We start from the raw sequence: 16139 nt of genomic DNA on the forward strand, positions 1-16139 counted from the left end.
GAGAGAGAGAGAGAGAGAGGCAAGGGAAAGAGCGAGACAGGGACAGAGGGAGGTGGTTGGAGGGTACGATATCAAAATACGGGGTGAAAGAGACAAAATATTAACTAGAAGCTGACAGATTGGGCAGAGAAAGAAAATGGATAGAATAGCAAATAGGCAAGACAGGTGGAGAGCAGAAAAATGGAAAAGCCACCAGACGAGAATAACAAAGAGACAAGAAAGAGTCTCTGGAGTGCAGGGTTCCTGTTGACAATAGTGCAGAGCTGCTTTAAGATGACTGAGAGGCACAGAGACAGACACCCTGTGCAGTAAGTCACTCTCTCACAATACACACTGCGCTTTGAATACCCACAGCTACTAAATCTTCATCTCCTTCTCCTCCTCTTGTTTCCTGAGCTTACGTTCACGATCTCACTCCTCTTTTCGGAGCAGGGCACATGTCTCACATGTCTATTCTTCTTCTTTCTCTTCTTCCTCTTTGATGTACATGGTTCACAGTTCATGAGTTAAGCCACCTGAGCCTCAGTTTCTCTGTTGCATTTCCAGAGTAAAGGACGATACCAAGTGAAACTGTCAGTTGTGATGTTCTCCACTTTTTTCAATTTCCTGCTGTATTACTTGTTTCGCTCCAATGCTTCTCACTCAAAGTCTTCAGCTATGCTACAAGGGATGCCATGCTGTAGAGTTGACAAAAGGTGAGAATTGTAGTTATTCTTCAAGTGTATTTGTGAAGAAATAGTGTGTGAGTGTTTCTCTCTGAGATTTTAAAACGCTTCTTGTTCTATTTTAACCGTAGAAGAAGAGAAAAATAATCTGGGACAAGAAAACAAGGAAAATGAGACCAATAAGAGATGAGAGAGAGCAAGAGATGTAGCGGAATAAAGACGGGAAGACAAAGTGAGGAGAGGTGACTGAGTGTCTGAACATCAGGGACATTGCCTTCGTAGCTCCCAGCAACCGCTAACCACCTGGGAATAAGCTCTGTGTGTGTGTGTGTGTGTGAGAGAGAGAGAGAGAGACAGAGAGAGAGAGAGAGAGATTGTAATACTGAGCTGGAGGAGGAGAGTAGGGAGAGTGAACAAGTGTGAAAACACATAATCACTACTTTTGATCAAGCATGGACGACACCATGGGGACTTCAAAGTCAGCCCTCACTACTGTACTGAATTATTGACACAATAACTAACCTTTGGCCAATGATAAGATATTTCATCGGAAAAGCTGAATGGAAATGGCAAAATACAATATTGTGTTCCGACTGATAATAATTGTTTAGTCTCACCCGTAAACACAACACAAATCCGACTTTTGACAGTAGAGCTGAAACAATTAGTTGATTAGATTCATACTAAATGTTTGATCATTCATTGTATACTAAATGTTATTGGGTTTTAAACAGTTTTCTTTCTTTTCTATAATTTTATAGACAAAACAACGAGTTGATTGAGAAAACACTGCCGGTTTATCAAGGTAATTATGAAAATAATTGTTTGCTGCCCAGTGGTCACTGTTATCTGTAATCATGTGCTACAATATTACAGACAGTGGTCTAGCCTATGTACACATTTGTGTTATAGTAATTTGGTGCATTAAAATACAAATAACCACCTACATCTTCATTTGAAACAATATATCTCAGCTTTCCTGATAATAAAAGGCAAACGTTTCTCAAATACCGTTAATAAGTCATTTGTCTGCTCAAGTTTATTTTCGTACAACGCTACTGAAACAAATCAAGTAAATATTACTAGTCAGCATTATGTAACCCACGGGTTTATTATTATTATTATTACTATTAATAATAGTATTGTGAATTATTAATAGTATGAATTACTAACATTATTATTATTATAACACCCCGAAACGGAGATATGGATAAATATCCGTGTCAGGGCAGAGCACTTCCTAGCATCCTTATAATGCATTTTAAGGAGGAAACATCTTCCTTATGTTTCATCCTTAAAATGAAATGTAAAATGAAATCTAACTGCACACTCTAAGTTCTTTGCCTGCAATTAGCCCACAATACCAAATAATACATCATGAATGCAATGTAATATAGTTATAGTTATGTGTTGGCCTGCAACAACTAATGTGGCTAATTTGCAGGACATTTTGGAAGATTACTGGTTCATGTAAACCTTTTGTTGTTCTGCTCTCAGTTACATTAACATCATTCATGCAAACTAGCTATGTTTTTAGTCTCGCTAGCTGACATGCAGTAGCATGTCAGCTAGCGAGACTAAAAACGTAGTTTACAGTTGTATACCAAAACCTCACCTGCTCAACAATAAAACCTTCACTAACTATGACAACGAGTACATTGCTTGACATAACTATAACGTGTCTAAGTAAGTTACTTTGTCGTCGACGTTGTCTTACCTGCCAGTAAATGAACAAACAACTTCTAGACGACATTTGTTCTCAGCTTTCTGGCGCGGTGTCTTTTTACATATGACCACTAGGAGGCGACGTCCAACATGTTCAATGTAACCTGACCTGAGAAAAAATACCTTGAAATCGATTTGCGGCCAAATTGGGTCAAGATTAATCGGAGAGTCACCCATATTGTAGCGCAGAGGTAACTTCAGGTCTAACAAATGGGTTTTCAGTCCGAGCGCAATTGTTCTCTTCTATCCATCCGGGGTAGATCACCGTGACGTATGACGCGCACCTGACCTGCTGCTGACGGTTATGTGTGAGATTAAAAAAAAGCACCGCAACCGATCGATCAAAGCTCCGTGGATCCCCAGATAATAATACAACACCGGGTTAACTGCTAAATGCAGGAAGGACGGCTGGCAAAATATAATCATAATGCCACTGCGCCATCGAGAGTGTGAAAGATATCTGACTGATTACATGTGTGTATTCCTGTGAATGTGCTGCATATGTATTCTTAAGGTCTGATAATAGTTTAGCCATATTATTTAAGCTACATACCCAGCGGTGTGAAACTGATTTTTGAGCAGATACAAAAATCAATATGTAAATAAAAAATGAAAGATTTGTATTCTACTTCAATCCATATTGGTGTTTAGTCTTTCTGAGCTAGAAGGAAAAAAAAACTTTGGTCTCCTGCATGCAACATCAACCTGTAGTAACGGGGAGGTCCAGCAACAGCACAATCCAACAGCACTACATGGCATGTATTTAACCTAAATAACACAACATCAGTACATATTATCATATATTAACTTATGTGTGCAGGTGTGTTGCAGTGTGAGTTGTGCAGACTGTATGCATCGCCTGCTTTGCTTCAGGCACTTTTATGTTTGCTGTGGTTGATTATAAGATATGAAAGGTAGCCGGATAAACACCTTGAATTATGTTTTTATTTTCATTTCTTATTCGCCCCCAACTCTGTTTCACATTGTGGGGTATCAGCTGAAAGGCTAAAACATAATCATACACGACCTAATTTATCCAAGGGAATGAATAAAGTATATTCTATTCAATAAGAATACATTAAGCAATACATTAACTTAACGGAATACACAAATGTAATTATAATTAGATCTATCCGTGCTCATAGAGCAGTTATAAATCAATTAATTTACATATAAACACATTCAGTGATTATTATTTTTTTGCACAACTGCACTGTGGTTTTTCTAGCTTTTAAAATGTTTATGCAAAAGGTGTTTGTCAAATTCGATAATGAAACTAAAGCAATTATATCAATTACACAGTGGATATCAACAGAGAGGAATGCAGGACATCATACTGATATGTTGATTTTGAGATGGAGGTGTTCCCAAATCCTAATTTCTATACAATCCTCCTGTCACCCAGCATCACCCCCTTTATTTAACATCAAAGATCTACCCACATAGGTTTGTGTGGTTGCCATGGTTACTAAACCGAAAACTCTGGGTTGCATCATCAGTGCTTCATTATAATCCTCCCATGTAGCACCACGTGCGCTCAAGTATAATTTCTCACCATTACACCCATTAAAACACACCAGCAGCAGACAAACAACCAATCACTCGCAGAAATATTAATGCTTTTTGTCTCTCACGCACACACACACACACACACACACACACACACACACACACACACACACACACACACACACACACAAACAACCAACCACGCGCAGACACACACATATAAACGTGCACACAAAGATGCAAAAATATGCAAAAATGATAAAGCAGTCCACTGGAGCAAACATCAGAGGAGTATATCTTGTTCTTGAAGCTGATATTTAAATGATCCAACACTAAAAAAATAAACATTGCAGAATCACCTACAGAGTTGCTCGCCTGCCCAAAACACACCCTTTGAGCTCAGATCGAGTCTGTAAGTAACTTTACTTTGAAAGGTTTTTTAATTGGCTGTCTGATGCGCGGAATCCTTTTTTCTGGGGTTGTGTCGTGTCAAGCTCTAACAAGTTAGAGAGAGAAAAGAAAGAAAAGAGAAAAACATTCCCCATGCAAAAGGATATTTGCTGAAGGATTATCAAAATACTTGAGAAAATGGCTCACTTAGTTTGTTATCTCCGACACTACTCAATGGCAGACTTTCAGTTTGCAGTTTTGTTGTTCAGCAAAGTGCATCTTTTCTCTTAAGAAAAACAAGATTAACAAATGCTTTGATATTGAAAGCTGAAGTGTTGTAATGCATCTCCACCACAAAGAAACCCAGAAGTCTGTGGCGTTATTGTTTCAATCCTTTTTAAATGAACAAATTGATCTTGTGACACACATTCATTTCAAGCTGAACGCCAATTTATCTAACTTTCATATTTCCATTGCTCAGGTCAAGTCTAAGCTTTTAAATCCTTGCACATAAAATCTTCTCCACAGAATCATCGACAAAAAAGCCCCTTTCTGACAGTCAGAAAAAAAACTGCTTTGACTAAACATGAATATCAGAGTGAGAAATCTTTGCACTCGAGAATGTAAGAAAAACTGTGAGACACGAGTGAAACATACAGAACCATTTAATGTTTTCAGACTAAAAGCCTGATTGCAACCACTTTAATTTCACAAGTGTTTGATTTAAGAGTATGTATATGTACTATATATAATTTGAAGAAGGCCTTAACGCTTCATTGTCTCACACTCTTACTTCAAATTCAAGAGTGAACACATTCTGTCAGGTTGTAAACTTATTTTTCCCTTGAAATGTTGGTAATTAATTACATGACTAAGCATCTTTCTGAAAATAATTAGGAGCAGTTAAATCAGCTGTTCAGACAATTTTGCAGATGAGATTGATCAAATCGTTTCAGATGCTAATCAGCTTATATTGTGCATACAAATAAATTAATGTGAATCTCAATATATTCAGTCAATACATGCATAATTGTGAACTCATTCTAAAACTGACACGTTTTTTCCGACTTTTTTTCCATTGTCTGTGTATTATGTTGAAGATCCTGGAGAAAGTGTGTTTCCTACCTTCAGCTCTATGCACAGGGGGGTCAGAACTCTTCTAGTGTGAGAATTCCTCGTCATTTTCCTCTGTATGACAAAATCAGGGAGAGAAAAGAAAGGAATAAAGTATACATTGTACTTCATAATCTGAATGACTTGCAATTGCAGACAGCGGTTAAGTTAATTACATTTGAATTGTATTTCAAATCTTTGAAATTATACTTTAAATGAAAATGTTTGATTCTAACTTCATAAAATTCTCACATTTTTGACATTCTTTTACAAAATAGTGATAAGGCTGTAATTTCTAAAGTTGTGGTTTTATGTCTGCAGTATGTCTCGTTCCAAGGATCCGTTGGTCTTACAGCCTTCACACTAAGCATGATGCAATGTGTTGAAAACCTGCACCTTGTGTGACACACTCAGTCTATTCCTTTCTAAGAGAAAAGCCAGGTGATATGAAGTAAAAAATAATTGCATACAATGTTTTCAAGGCTAAAGAGTAGGTCAACTTTGTTGATCTGGTTCTAGCCAGCAGGATTTTAATGATTTAACATATTCTCCTCCTGAACTTTGCCTCAGTGCTTTTTTTTTAAAAACTGCTGCTACCACTCCTGCTGCTAGGAATCTCTTTTCTCATCTGTGTCCTGGCCATATATTAACTGACAGCACAGTGGGGAACATCCTGATTTATGACAGCACATATTGATACTGCAGGAGGCAAACAATTGCAAAACATTATTAATTAAGTTAATGTATAAATGCAGTTCTAATTTATGTTTCTTAAACTAACCATTTCCTGAAGAAAAATCCCACTCGGTGTTCAGCGAGTGAGAGAGAAATCGGATCCTTCCAGGAGTTACTCAATATCATTGGTACATGGCAGGAGGCAGGCGTGAGAGAATCCAGCACAGTTTCAGTCTCACTGGTCATTCCCTCCACAAGATCTGACCATCAACTTCTCGAGCTTCCAGACTTGAGCAAGCTGAACTGTTCTTTGCTCTTCTGATTTCACTTTTTCCAACTACTCGTCATTTTCTACCGTCTACAGTGGTTCCCACTCCCCATCCATCCATTCCTTCATACTTTTTAAAATTTATTCAGCTGTGAGTGCCAGACTCAGAGTCCACCTCACTCAAATGAGCAAATCAATGTAGGAAATTTGTATAATGAATTCTGGATCTGGTCTTGTCCTTGAACATGGAATGGTCCTCTAAGTTGCCCATTCGAGGCATTCCTCCAACTCTGCATTTATATTTTCCGAATCAGACATCACAACTTTCTTTTCTTTTTTTTTTTACACTTAACTGTAAATTTATGCAAAAGGAAAATACATCTCCTTCATCCTCATCCCCATTTTCTCCCTTGACAACCAGCGGGTCATGTGATGAAAATAACAATTTAGCTTTTTTATAAAATGTATATACCGGCAGAAATCTGTTGGAAATAAAAAATAAAGTTAAACTTTATTTATTTGTTTATTATTAGCTGTGTTTACCCCACTGATAATTAGCCTCCGTCTCCTCTCACATCCTAACTAATTACTGCTTCCTCTCTGTGCGACAGAAAGGTTGGGGATGCATTTTTTAGCAGGCTGATGCCATCAATAATTCACGCACAGCATCCACAGACAATATGTGTGTTTCTGTGCCAGAATTTCGGAATTTCTATCAAGTATTCAAATACTGGTGAAGTATCACTGGGCCAAAGATAAAGAGATCTGCAAAATCAACACTGAAGCTACAGCAGTAACTTTGTGAGCAATCATTTGTCATCTTGCATCCTCAAAAATCAATGAACCCATGGTAAGATTAGAAGCATTATTTGTCTCCTGTTGTTTCAACCTTTCTGCAGCTGTCTGTAATTCAGCTGGGACTCAACTGGCTGACAAGCTGTAATAGAAGATAAGCCAAAAGCAAATGCAGTCTATAGTGCTGTTAAAACTCCTACACATCTCGCAGGCTGTTTGACAACAGTCTGAATATCAGGCAGCAAACCCATGATTCTCTCAATACGCTCACAAGCACAAGCATTGGGGATTTTTGAGCATGTGTGAATGTGTGAGTTTGATTGACTCACTAGTGCTTGCTCTCTTTCCAAGCCACACACACACACACACACACACACACACACACACACACACACACACACACACACACACACACACACGCACACAAATGAGGGACAGCTCATCTCTGTCTAAATGACAGAAACAGACTAATGACAGAAGAGACCAAAGCACACTTACATTCTCACTATCTCACACACACACACACACACACACACACACACACACACACACACACACACACACACACACACACACACGATCTTCAATGACAATACTCTGCTGAGTGAGAATTACCAGGTCGTGACCGAATCTTCTGTCTTCAGCCACTTTTGTATCAAACTTTTCTCGGCCCTCAACTGAGGCAGAAAATGATGTTGTGCTGTAGTTGTTAGAGGTGTAAAGGAGAAATCGAACATCACATATGGCGAAAAGTAAGTAGGCAATCACTCTGTGGGCAGAGAATCCTCAAAGGCTTGTTCTGGAGAAATGTGCTAAATCCATGTTTTATCAGACTAACAGGGATCAGGCCATTGTGGATGATTTATACATAGAGAGCATATGGTTGCTTCAGAGTCCATGGCCAACAGATGGAGGCGCAAAGCAAGAAAGAGAGAGAACATGGGGAGACAACTATCATTAATTTAGCACCCCAGCAGCCGACGACTTCTCAGCATTCATCTGTTAGCACAGCTTACATAATGCATTTTTTATTATCACCCAATAAATGTTCAACACATGAAAAATGATCCTATAACAATTTAGTTATATGCCAAATCTGTGTCCTTGTTTGCACTATTTTTCCCCAACTATGATTTCATCGCACTTTCTGTGAATGTGTTAAATCATCATTATAATTGGCCCTTGAACCATATTTCTTTACACACTTAGCCCAAGCTTTATCTCCAAGAGAGCATTCAAATTCAAAATGGCCGATGTCTTACCAGTCTGAAGGTCTCTGAGTCTCCTTTGGGAATCACTTTCCTTCTCGCGCAACCTTGAGTCTTCTGAATCCTCTTCTGAGCAAAGGTCCCTTTTTCCTTGAAAAAAAACAAAACTTTGAACAGAAAGGTGGAGTGCTGGGTAACGTCTCAACCAGATGAGGAAAGAGGGAAAAGCCAGATGATTGGAAGGAGAGAGAAACGGTGGCTGAGAGAAGATGGCTGGCTCCAGGAGTCAGAAGCCACAGGTGGGCAAGACGTCCCTCTGCTAGAGGAGGCGTGTTGGAGGACAGGGCATGACGCAGCCAGTGTATGTATGTGTGAGTGTGATGTGTGTGTGTGAGTGTCACTGTCAATCTCTATTGAAACACATCTGGAGGTCCAGGAGAAAAGCTGGGATGGGGATGAAGATCCAGATTTTCCACAATCATCTCGTTACATCATCAACACCAAAATCAGCAAAACCTTGTACCGAATATTATTATCAGGTACTGTAATAATCGGAAAACTCTTGCTGGTTTGTTTACGTGCTGGTTATGGCAAGCTGTGTCTGTGTTTGAGCTTCAAAAGTCTGCAAAGGGACGATGATGAAGAAGAAAAAGAAAGGATTTCTTCTTGTGTTGCAGCTCTATGCAAAACAGCTCTTATCTGGCAGCCATGACATGTCCAAGGTGATGAAAATGAAGCAATGGCATCCGTTTTCCGTCAATGACATGGCTCGTCTCCTCTGCTCTTCCTCATTAGCCGATCGGTCTGCGTGTCGTTTCCTGTGATAAGTTGGCGAGGCCTCGTGTTTCAGCAGGGGCAGAGTGAAAGAGAATAAAAATGGAGGTGCTCGAGAGGACCTGTTTCTGCAGATCTGGCTGCTCTCTGGGCCTGATGGACATGTGGCAGGTGGAACGTCATCAACACAACCACCCCAGTCTCTCTTAAGGTCTGCAGGGTGGGAGACTCAGTGTGCATGTCACCCCCGGTGATCCAGACCCTTTGAGCATCTCACAGGGTAGGTTGCTAGGTGAGGCGGTTATGATGCCCACCCTAAATCCCTCACACTCCCCACAAACACACATGACCACACACACACACACACACACACACACACACACGCACGCACACACACACACACACACACACACACACACACACACACACACACACACACACACACAGTTTGAAGGGAGGAGGGTTAATGATAGCAAATAAAGAAAAGTAAACAGCGGGTGGCTAACGAGTGCTAATTTAGTTTGGTGCTCTGTTATGAATTAATGAAGAGATCACTTGGATGCCACAGCAACAGAGGGGAGGATCAGTGAGGGGCCCCTGTTTAGCCGCTGAACAATTTAGGGCCCTGAGATGCCTCTCTGTTGTCTGGAAACATGAACATGACATAACGTCTCACTGGTGGCTCACTGGTATCCATCCATAACAAATCTACTTTCCTCCTTTTATTTATTGCCAGTTTCTTTCATCCTTATTTTTTTTTTATCTTTTTTTTTTATCTTCCTGCCAAGCTTTGCCTTTCCATCCATTCTCAAGATTCCTATCCTATTCCTATCCTATCCTATCCTCTCCGCCATCCCTTTGTTCCTTCTCCCAACATGGCCTGTTTGCCCCGATGCAGCTGTGAGATTGCAAAGTGGCTCATCCAATTGTTGCCTGTCACATCAGGTACAAACTGGTTCTGATCAGGGTTTCAGTCATTTACACACCGCTCCATCATGCCACTGTGTGTACCTGCTGCATACACACACATTTGCTGTACATACACACAATGAACATAATCTTCCTCAAGCTTAAATTAAATGCATACATGATCGCATCAGAGAGGAAAGACAGGTTGAAGAAAAGAGGGCGTCAACAAGATAAAGCAATTAAGATGCTTAGCATCTTAGACAACAGGTCCACATAACAGCACGGCAATTAGTAATCAATTACCTTACTTTGAGTAGCAGTGTGAGTGGGTGGTTCTTTTGAACAAACTTGTTATAGCAAATAGTCTATGTAAGGTACAAATAAATAATAATTATGATGAGGTGGAGGAGGTTGAGGGGGAAGACGAACAGTGTGGATAGAAAAGTGAAGAAATAAAGAGGACATTAAAAGCTTGTGACCTGAATTTGTAAAACTAAGGATTGAGTGTTTTACATTTGCTAAAAGGTGGACAAGAATTTTAACATTAATGGGAAATATTGTCACTGAAAACCTAAGGAGAAGGATAAAAAAGTAATTTTATCAAATTTTACCTGTGCAGCTAATGGCTTTAAAAAAAGTGTTTTGTGTGTTCATAAGGCAGAGCACGTGACAGTAGAGAACCTTTTGAAGCAGTTGTAGAAACTTGTGTGAAATATGTATTTCCATGCTCCATATCTCTGTATGGTTGAATAGATGTTTCGTGTTTCATCTGCAATTGAAGGGCAGGGACATTATAGACAATCGATCAACACTGTGCAAAAGCATAAATGGTATGGCCTTTCCCTTAAGGACATAGAAAATCTATATGTAATCAGAAAGCGTGGGGATGCCTTAGGGTTTTGCGCAGTTTGCCGTCCTCAATACATAGACCACAGAATCAGAAATAAATAAACTGTTTCAGGTTATATTATCTTGGGAGGGGGGGATATTGAGCAACTGCATTCCATATTGAGCTGGCCAACGGAAAAGGTTATCAGGGTAAGTAGGTTTCTGTAAACTAAATGTATGTCTTCTGGCTAATTATTGAGCAAGTGTCTCTGAGGATCTACCCTGTGGTCCCTGTGGAATGAAACATGTTTGAAGCGTGGTTGTGGGATCAGATGTTTCAGTGACTGCCTGGAGCAATAGTTCTCAGCAGAGCAGCAGGACCTGTTGTTTGGTCAGTCACAGCAAACACAAATCTGGTACAGTTTCTCTCGGGGAAAAATGATTATCTTGGTTTAGTAACCACACTTCATGTCTCAACTTGATTTGAACAGTCAATTGGTTTCACAGCAAGAATTAGGTTAGTTGGAGATTGAGGCAAGTTGCATTGAGCATGATTGCTGCCATCATTATCCTCATTTTCAGTCATCAGCCACATCACCACCGCCAAACACTAATAGCCGTACACTTCCATGGACATTTGGATGGCCTCATAAGAGCAGATTGTTTTCAAACCAGTGAGCATCCGCAGCAAAACCCTCCAGCAAGGCCTCAGCAAAGATGCATAACTGTGACTCTGTTCAAAGCAACACATTTAGCCTTAACAGCCTCCACATGGTCACTTTACGACAAAATGAAAATGACTAAATTAAAAGGTCTTTTAATGTTATTACACACATGAAGCAATTTAATTTGCAGTTCTCTGAATTGTCTACTGGATCATTCTGTGCACAATGCACACATCTGGTGAGACACACTGGAAGTTTGGATTTAAAATCCCATGCTGGGTTTCAGCGTTTAAACATCTTACAGCCCCTTTGAGTCCCCAAAGTCAACACGTAGCCACAAACTAATTGAATGAATGATTAAAATACAGAATAAGCACTTTTGACAACAAATAACTGCATCATAATCCTTTTTTTATTGCATTTTTCTGGGCCTGATTAGCCAGTATCATGCTGTGTCGAAAGTACATGGCATACTTTCTTAGCTCTGACTGGGACAAGCCTATAACAGTCACACCCATACCTCTTCATCGACAGGTAGATAAGGTTAACTCACTGTCTAAAGGGCTAGGGAGCTGATCAACCATTTGATGTGAAAGGGTAATTGACTATGTCTGAACAGTTTTGTGTGTGAGGGGAGATCAGGATACTTTAGGTGTGTGTGTTAACATAGTGCCAGAAAAGATCAGACATCATTAAAATATTCCCTCTGTGACCTTAAAGCGATCCCAGCCACCTCTGCACTGACTCATCAGTTCGTAAAGAACTCGTTTGTGGTCAGTTTGCCCAGGTTGCTACCATAATCAGTCATGTTGAAGGAAGCCAACCACAAAACATATTTGGCCTCCTCCCAACTGTTTTATAAACACAGCAAAAAGCTATGCACAGCGTGATTGCATTACATCTTGTCCCACCTGGCCCCAGACAGCCACTCTTACAGTCATGATAAACACAGGAACCTTTTCCCAGCGTGGTCACAGGTGATCCGCGACACCTTCCCTGTATGACGAGGAAATCGAGGCCTGGACCCCGGTCCAGATATGGACACGTAATCAAAAGCTCACACTGAGCTCATCTTGCGTGTCTTTGTGTGCCACTTATCTGCTGTTACTGTGACATTAAGGAAACAGGATATTTACATTACTTCTCAGGGCAGCGAGGACACCGGGAGAGGGGCTGCCATGGAAACGGACCCCTGCACGGCTGTCAAAATGGTTTAATTATTCAGGACCACCATCACCGAACATCAGCAGGGAATCTACTGGAACCGCTGAGCCAATTGAATGGTGAGATTAAAGAATTATACAATGTGGAAACCTTTGGGGAATCCAGATAAATTTACCTCGGATATACTAAACTGTTGGGTGACAAAGCTCCTGGGTTGACTCAGCTAATGAGTATTTGTTGCTCCGCACACACAATTCATTTCTAAGCAAATATGCTCATGATCAGACCAGTAATTCACTAATCGAAGGCAGATAGGACGCTATTCTTTCTAATAACAGTGCTCATGTTAGTTTTTGCTAGAGGCATCTATTGCTTTGAATATAAATTCAGTTAAGACCAGCACCTGACATGTTCACATTTGCCATAATATATAAAAACATTTCATGGTCTAGAAATGTAAAATGAATACACTACAAACCTGGGTAAAGCTCGCTGGTGCGATAGCGATGGAATTAACTTGTTATCCCACATAAATAAGGTCGTAGCTTTCTATGGTGAAAAAATCCTCCAAACTAACGTCAGTAATGCTAAAACTAGCCTAGCTTAACATAGCGTTTAATGCCGCATCAGATTTTGATCGAGTTATTTATGATCTTGAGTGATTAAGCTACTTTTAAATCACACATTTAACTGTATTACATTCTAAATGAGTTTATTATATTTCAAGGATATTATTAACAAATGGTGATTTGAGAAGCTGAACACATTTTGCATGTTGATACTGTGTTTTCCCCTCAAATTCAGTTTTTTCAAATGCAGAGTGCGGTCATTTTGTTAACCTGCTAGATTTTTGGTGTAAAATTAATAATAGAGCATAAAATACAGTAAATGAGGGCACTAGAATGTATTGCAATAGCGTAAAGGCTACCGCCTACAATCCAGCACACGCACGTCTCTGCAGTGTCATATTTTTAGCCTTGGCATTTCTCTAATTGTATTTGCACAGTTCAAAAGCCTGAGTATTACATAATTAAAACTCAGCTGTAAAGCATGCTCAGTCCACCCATAATCAAAGGATTAAAAAAATAAATAATTGAATGTATGTATATATATATATATATATATATATATATATATATATATATATATACACATACAGTATATGCATGCGTATATATACATACACACACACATATATAAATATATATATATGTATATATATACACATATAAACAATGAGGATGATGCCGTGCGTGCCTTTGTGTTTTCTCCTTAAGGCAGACGCCTGGTGTCAGAAGGAGCTGCTGTCCTCATGTGCATCGTTCTGCCTGCTAACTGTGTCACACCAATCTGTCCTCTCTCATTTCCAAAATGGTGTAAAGTGTGTGGGAGCGGTGAGAGTCTTCATGGTCAGAAACCATTTTATGGACAAGTAAATTCCCTATCTGAGCCATATGGTGGCTGTGGGCCGTGAGGATTGCACCAAATGTCTTTAGACAGTGACAGTTTTGTGAAGGCTCTTCACACACTAGCACACACAGAAACCATCCGTCTCACTTGGCAGTGTGCCTCGTGTTAATCTGGCATATGTAAATTTACGGCGGACTTTAGAACCGTGCCTCTCGTGGTGATAATTTCATACATTTCTTATTGCAACTTCTTATCTCTCATCCATAATGTCTACAAGTAAAAGCAACTGCTGCACTCCATCTCGCCATACATGATCACTGTACATCTAACAGCGTTAAGTGGCTCTCCAGAGGCTCATTACAATCCCCCCCCCAAGACAGTGGCCCCTTCCCTCTGTGTTGATGGCTTAAATGGTGACAAACAGTGAAACGGTTATTTTTAGGCTAGTTTGAGGGGGATTTTGTTCGTGGACCAAAAGCTAACCCCGTTGTAAAAACTGACAATATTCATTTTAATATAAAAGTTACATACTTTAAGACATTGTCACTTGGAATCAATGAACAGTCTTCATTTCAGAATCGTATGTATGGAAATGTGGATTTGTGCTAAGAAGAGTAGGAGATTACTCAACAACACTAGGCTGCCCCCAAGCGGTGAAATTGTATAACCATATAAGAACAAAAACGCAAACCCATTGAATACAATACATTTGTATTCAAATTCCATTATCTTCTCACTACTGCTGGAAGCAAAACATTTAATGTATTTTATCACAAAGCATAAATGTTTGTTTAATTGGCAATTTTATAACAAATGCTGAGTTTCCAAACAACTTAGCAATTGACAAAAACAGAAACACAGTAAAGACAGACACTATTCACAACCTGTTTGACATTTCTATTACACATACTGTTTGAGTTATAACATTTAACACCATATTTACAAAGCTCAGTTCCAATTAAATCTCAGGCTGTGCATCTTCAAAGCATCTGTTGAACAAAAGGCAAGGGCTTGAAAACCCTTTCTTTCGTTCTTTTTCTCTTTTTAACAGTAGAGTGGTTAAAAGGCAACAGGGTCGTTGTCCTCCAGAGGATCCCTCCGTCTCCCATGATCAGACGTACACTCACACAGTCACACACACAGTCACAGATAGGTTATCATTGCTCAGTGGGGGAGCCCTGCTCACATCCAAACAACCGTTCAAAGATTACACACACTTTATAAATCTGTATACCTTACAGCTGCTATATGATCTGTATTGTACATGTTGCTTCTCACTACTGTGCAGCCAGGTTACTTACTCTATAAAGGCACCCTTTACACTATCTAAACATGGGTTTAGCAATAATGCTAATGAAAAGCTCATGAATGAGGCAGATGAAAGGTAAAACATTCAATCATATTTAAGAAAACCTAAAAGAAATGTCATATACATTTATATTTGTGCTGCACCTGTGAACAACACTTGAGAAACCATCACTGAAGCGATAAAATACAAAAAAGAAAAAAAGAAATCCAGTAAGTCCATGTAGGAATCCATAAAAAAGGTGCTTAAAGTCTTGAAGTTTAGTTTTACAGCTGCACGAAGAGGAGAGGTTTTCCAGTTAAAGATTCAGTTGATACAAACTAAAAAGCTAAAAGATGTGTGTGAGGATTGATAGAAAGGAGTAATGGCCTACATAGTAGTAATTTGTCTATTTAACGGCATTTTTGAATGTTAAAAATTTCAATATGAATATGGCTTATGACTTGGTCTTTAAATATAGGTGTTTTGCGTCACATAATCTTTTATAGCCAACACATTGGCACTGTTTTACACTACATGATTATAATTTTTTGCTTAATATTGCCGTTTGATTATTGCATGTATTTTCATTATTTCCCTTTGACCTGAGCTTGTTTAATCCATCTTGTTAAATTTTCTGTACCAATCGAATGTGGTCTCATTTCAGGGACAATGCAATTTATTTTCAGAATTTCCTTTTGGCTTGTGTGTATCTAATGGATTGTGTTCCGTTTTCAGACTCAATCCAATTAATTT

The sequence above is a fragment of the Taurulus bubalis genome, assembly GCF_910589615.1.
Source record: "Taurulus bubalis genome assembly, chromosome: 8".
Taxonomy (NCBI): Eukaryota; Metazoa; Chordata; class Actinopteri; order Perciformes; family Cottidae; genus Taurulus; species Taurulus bubalis.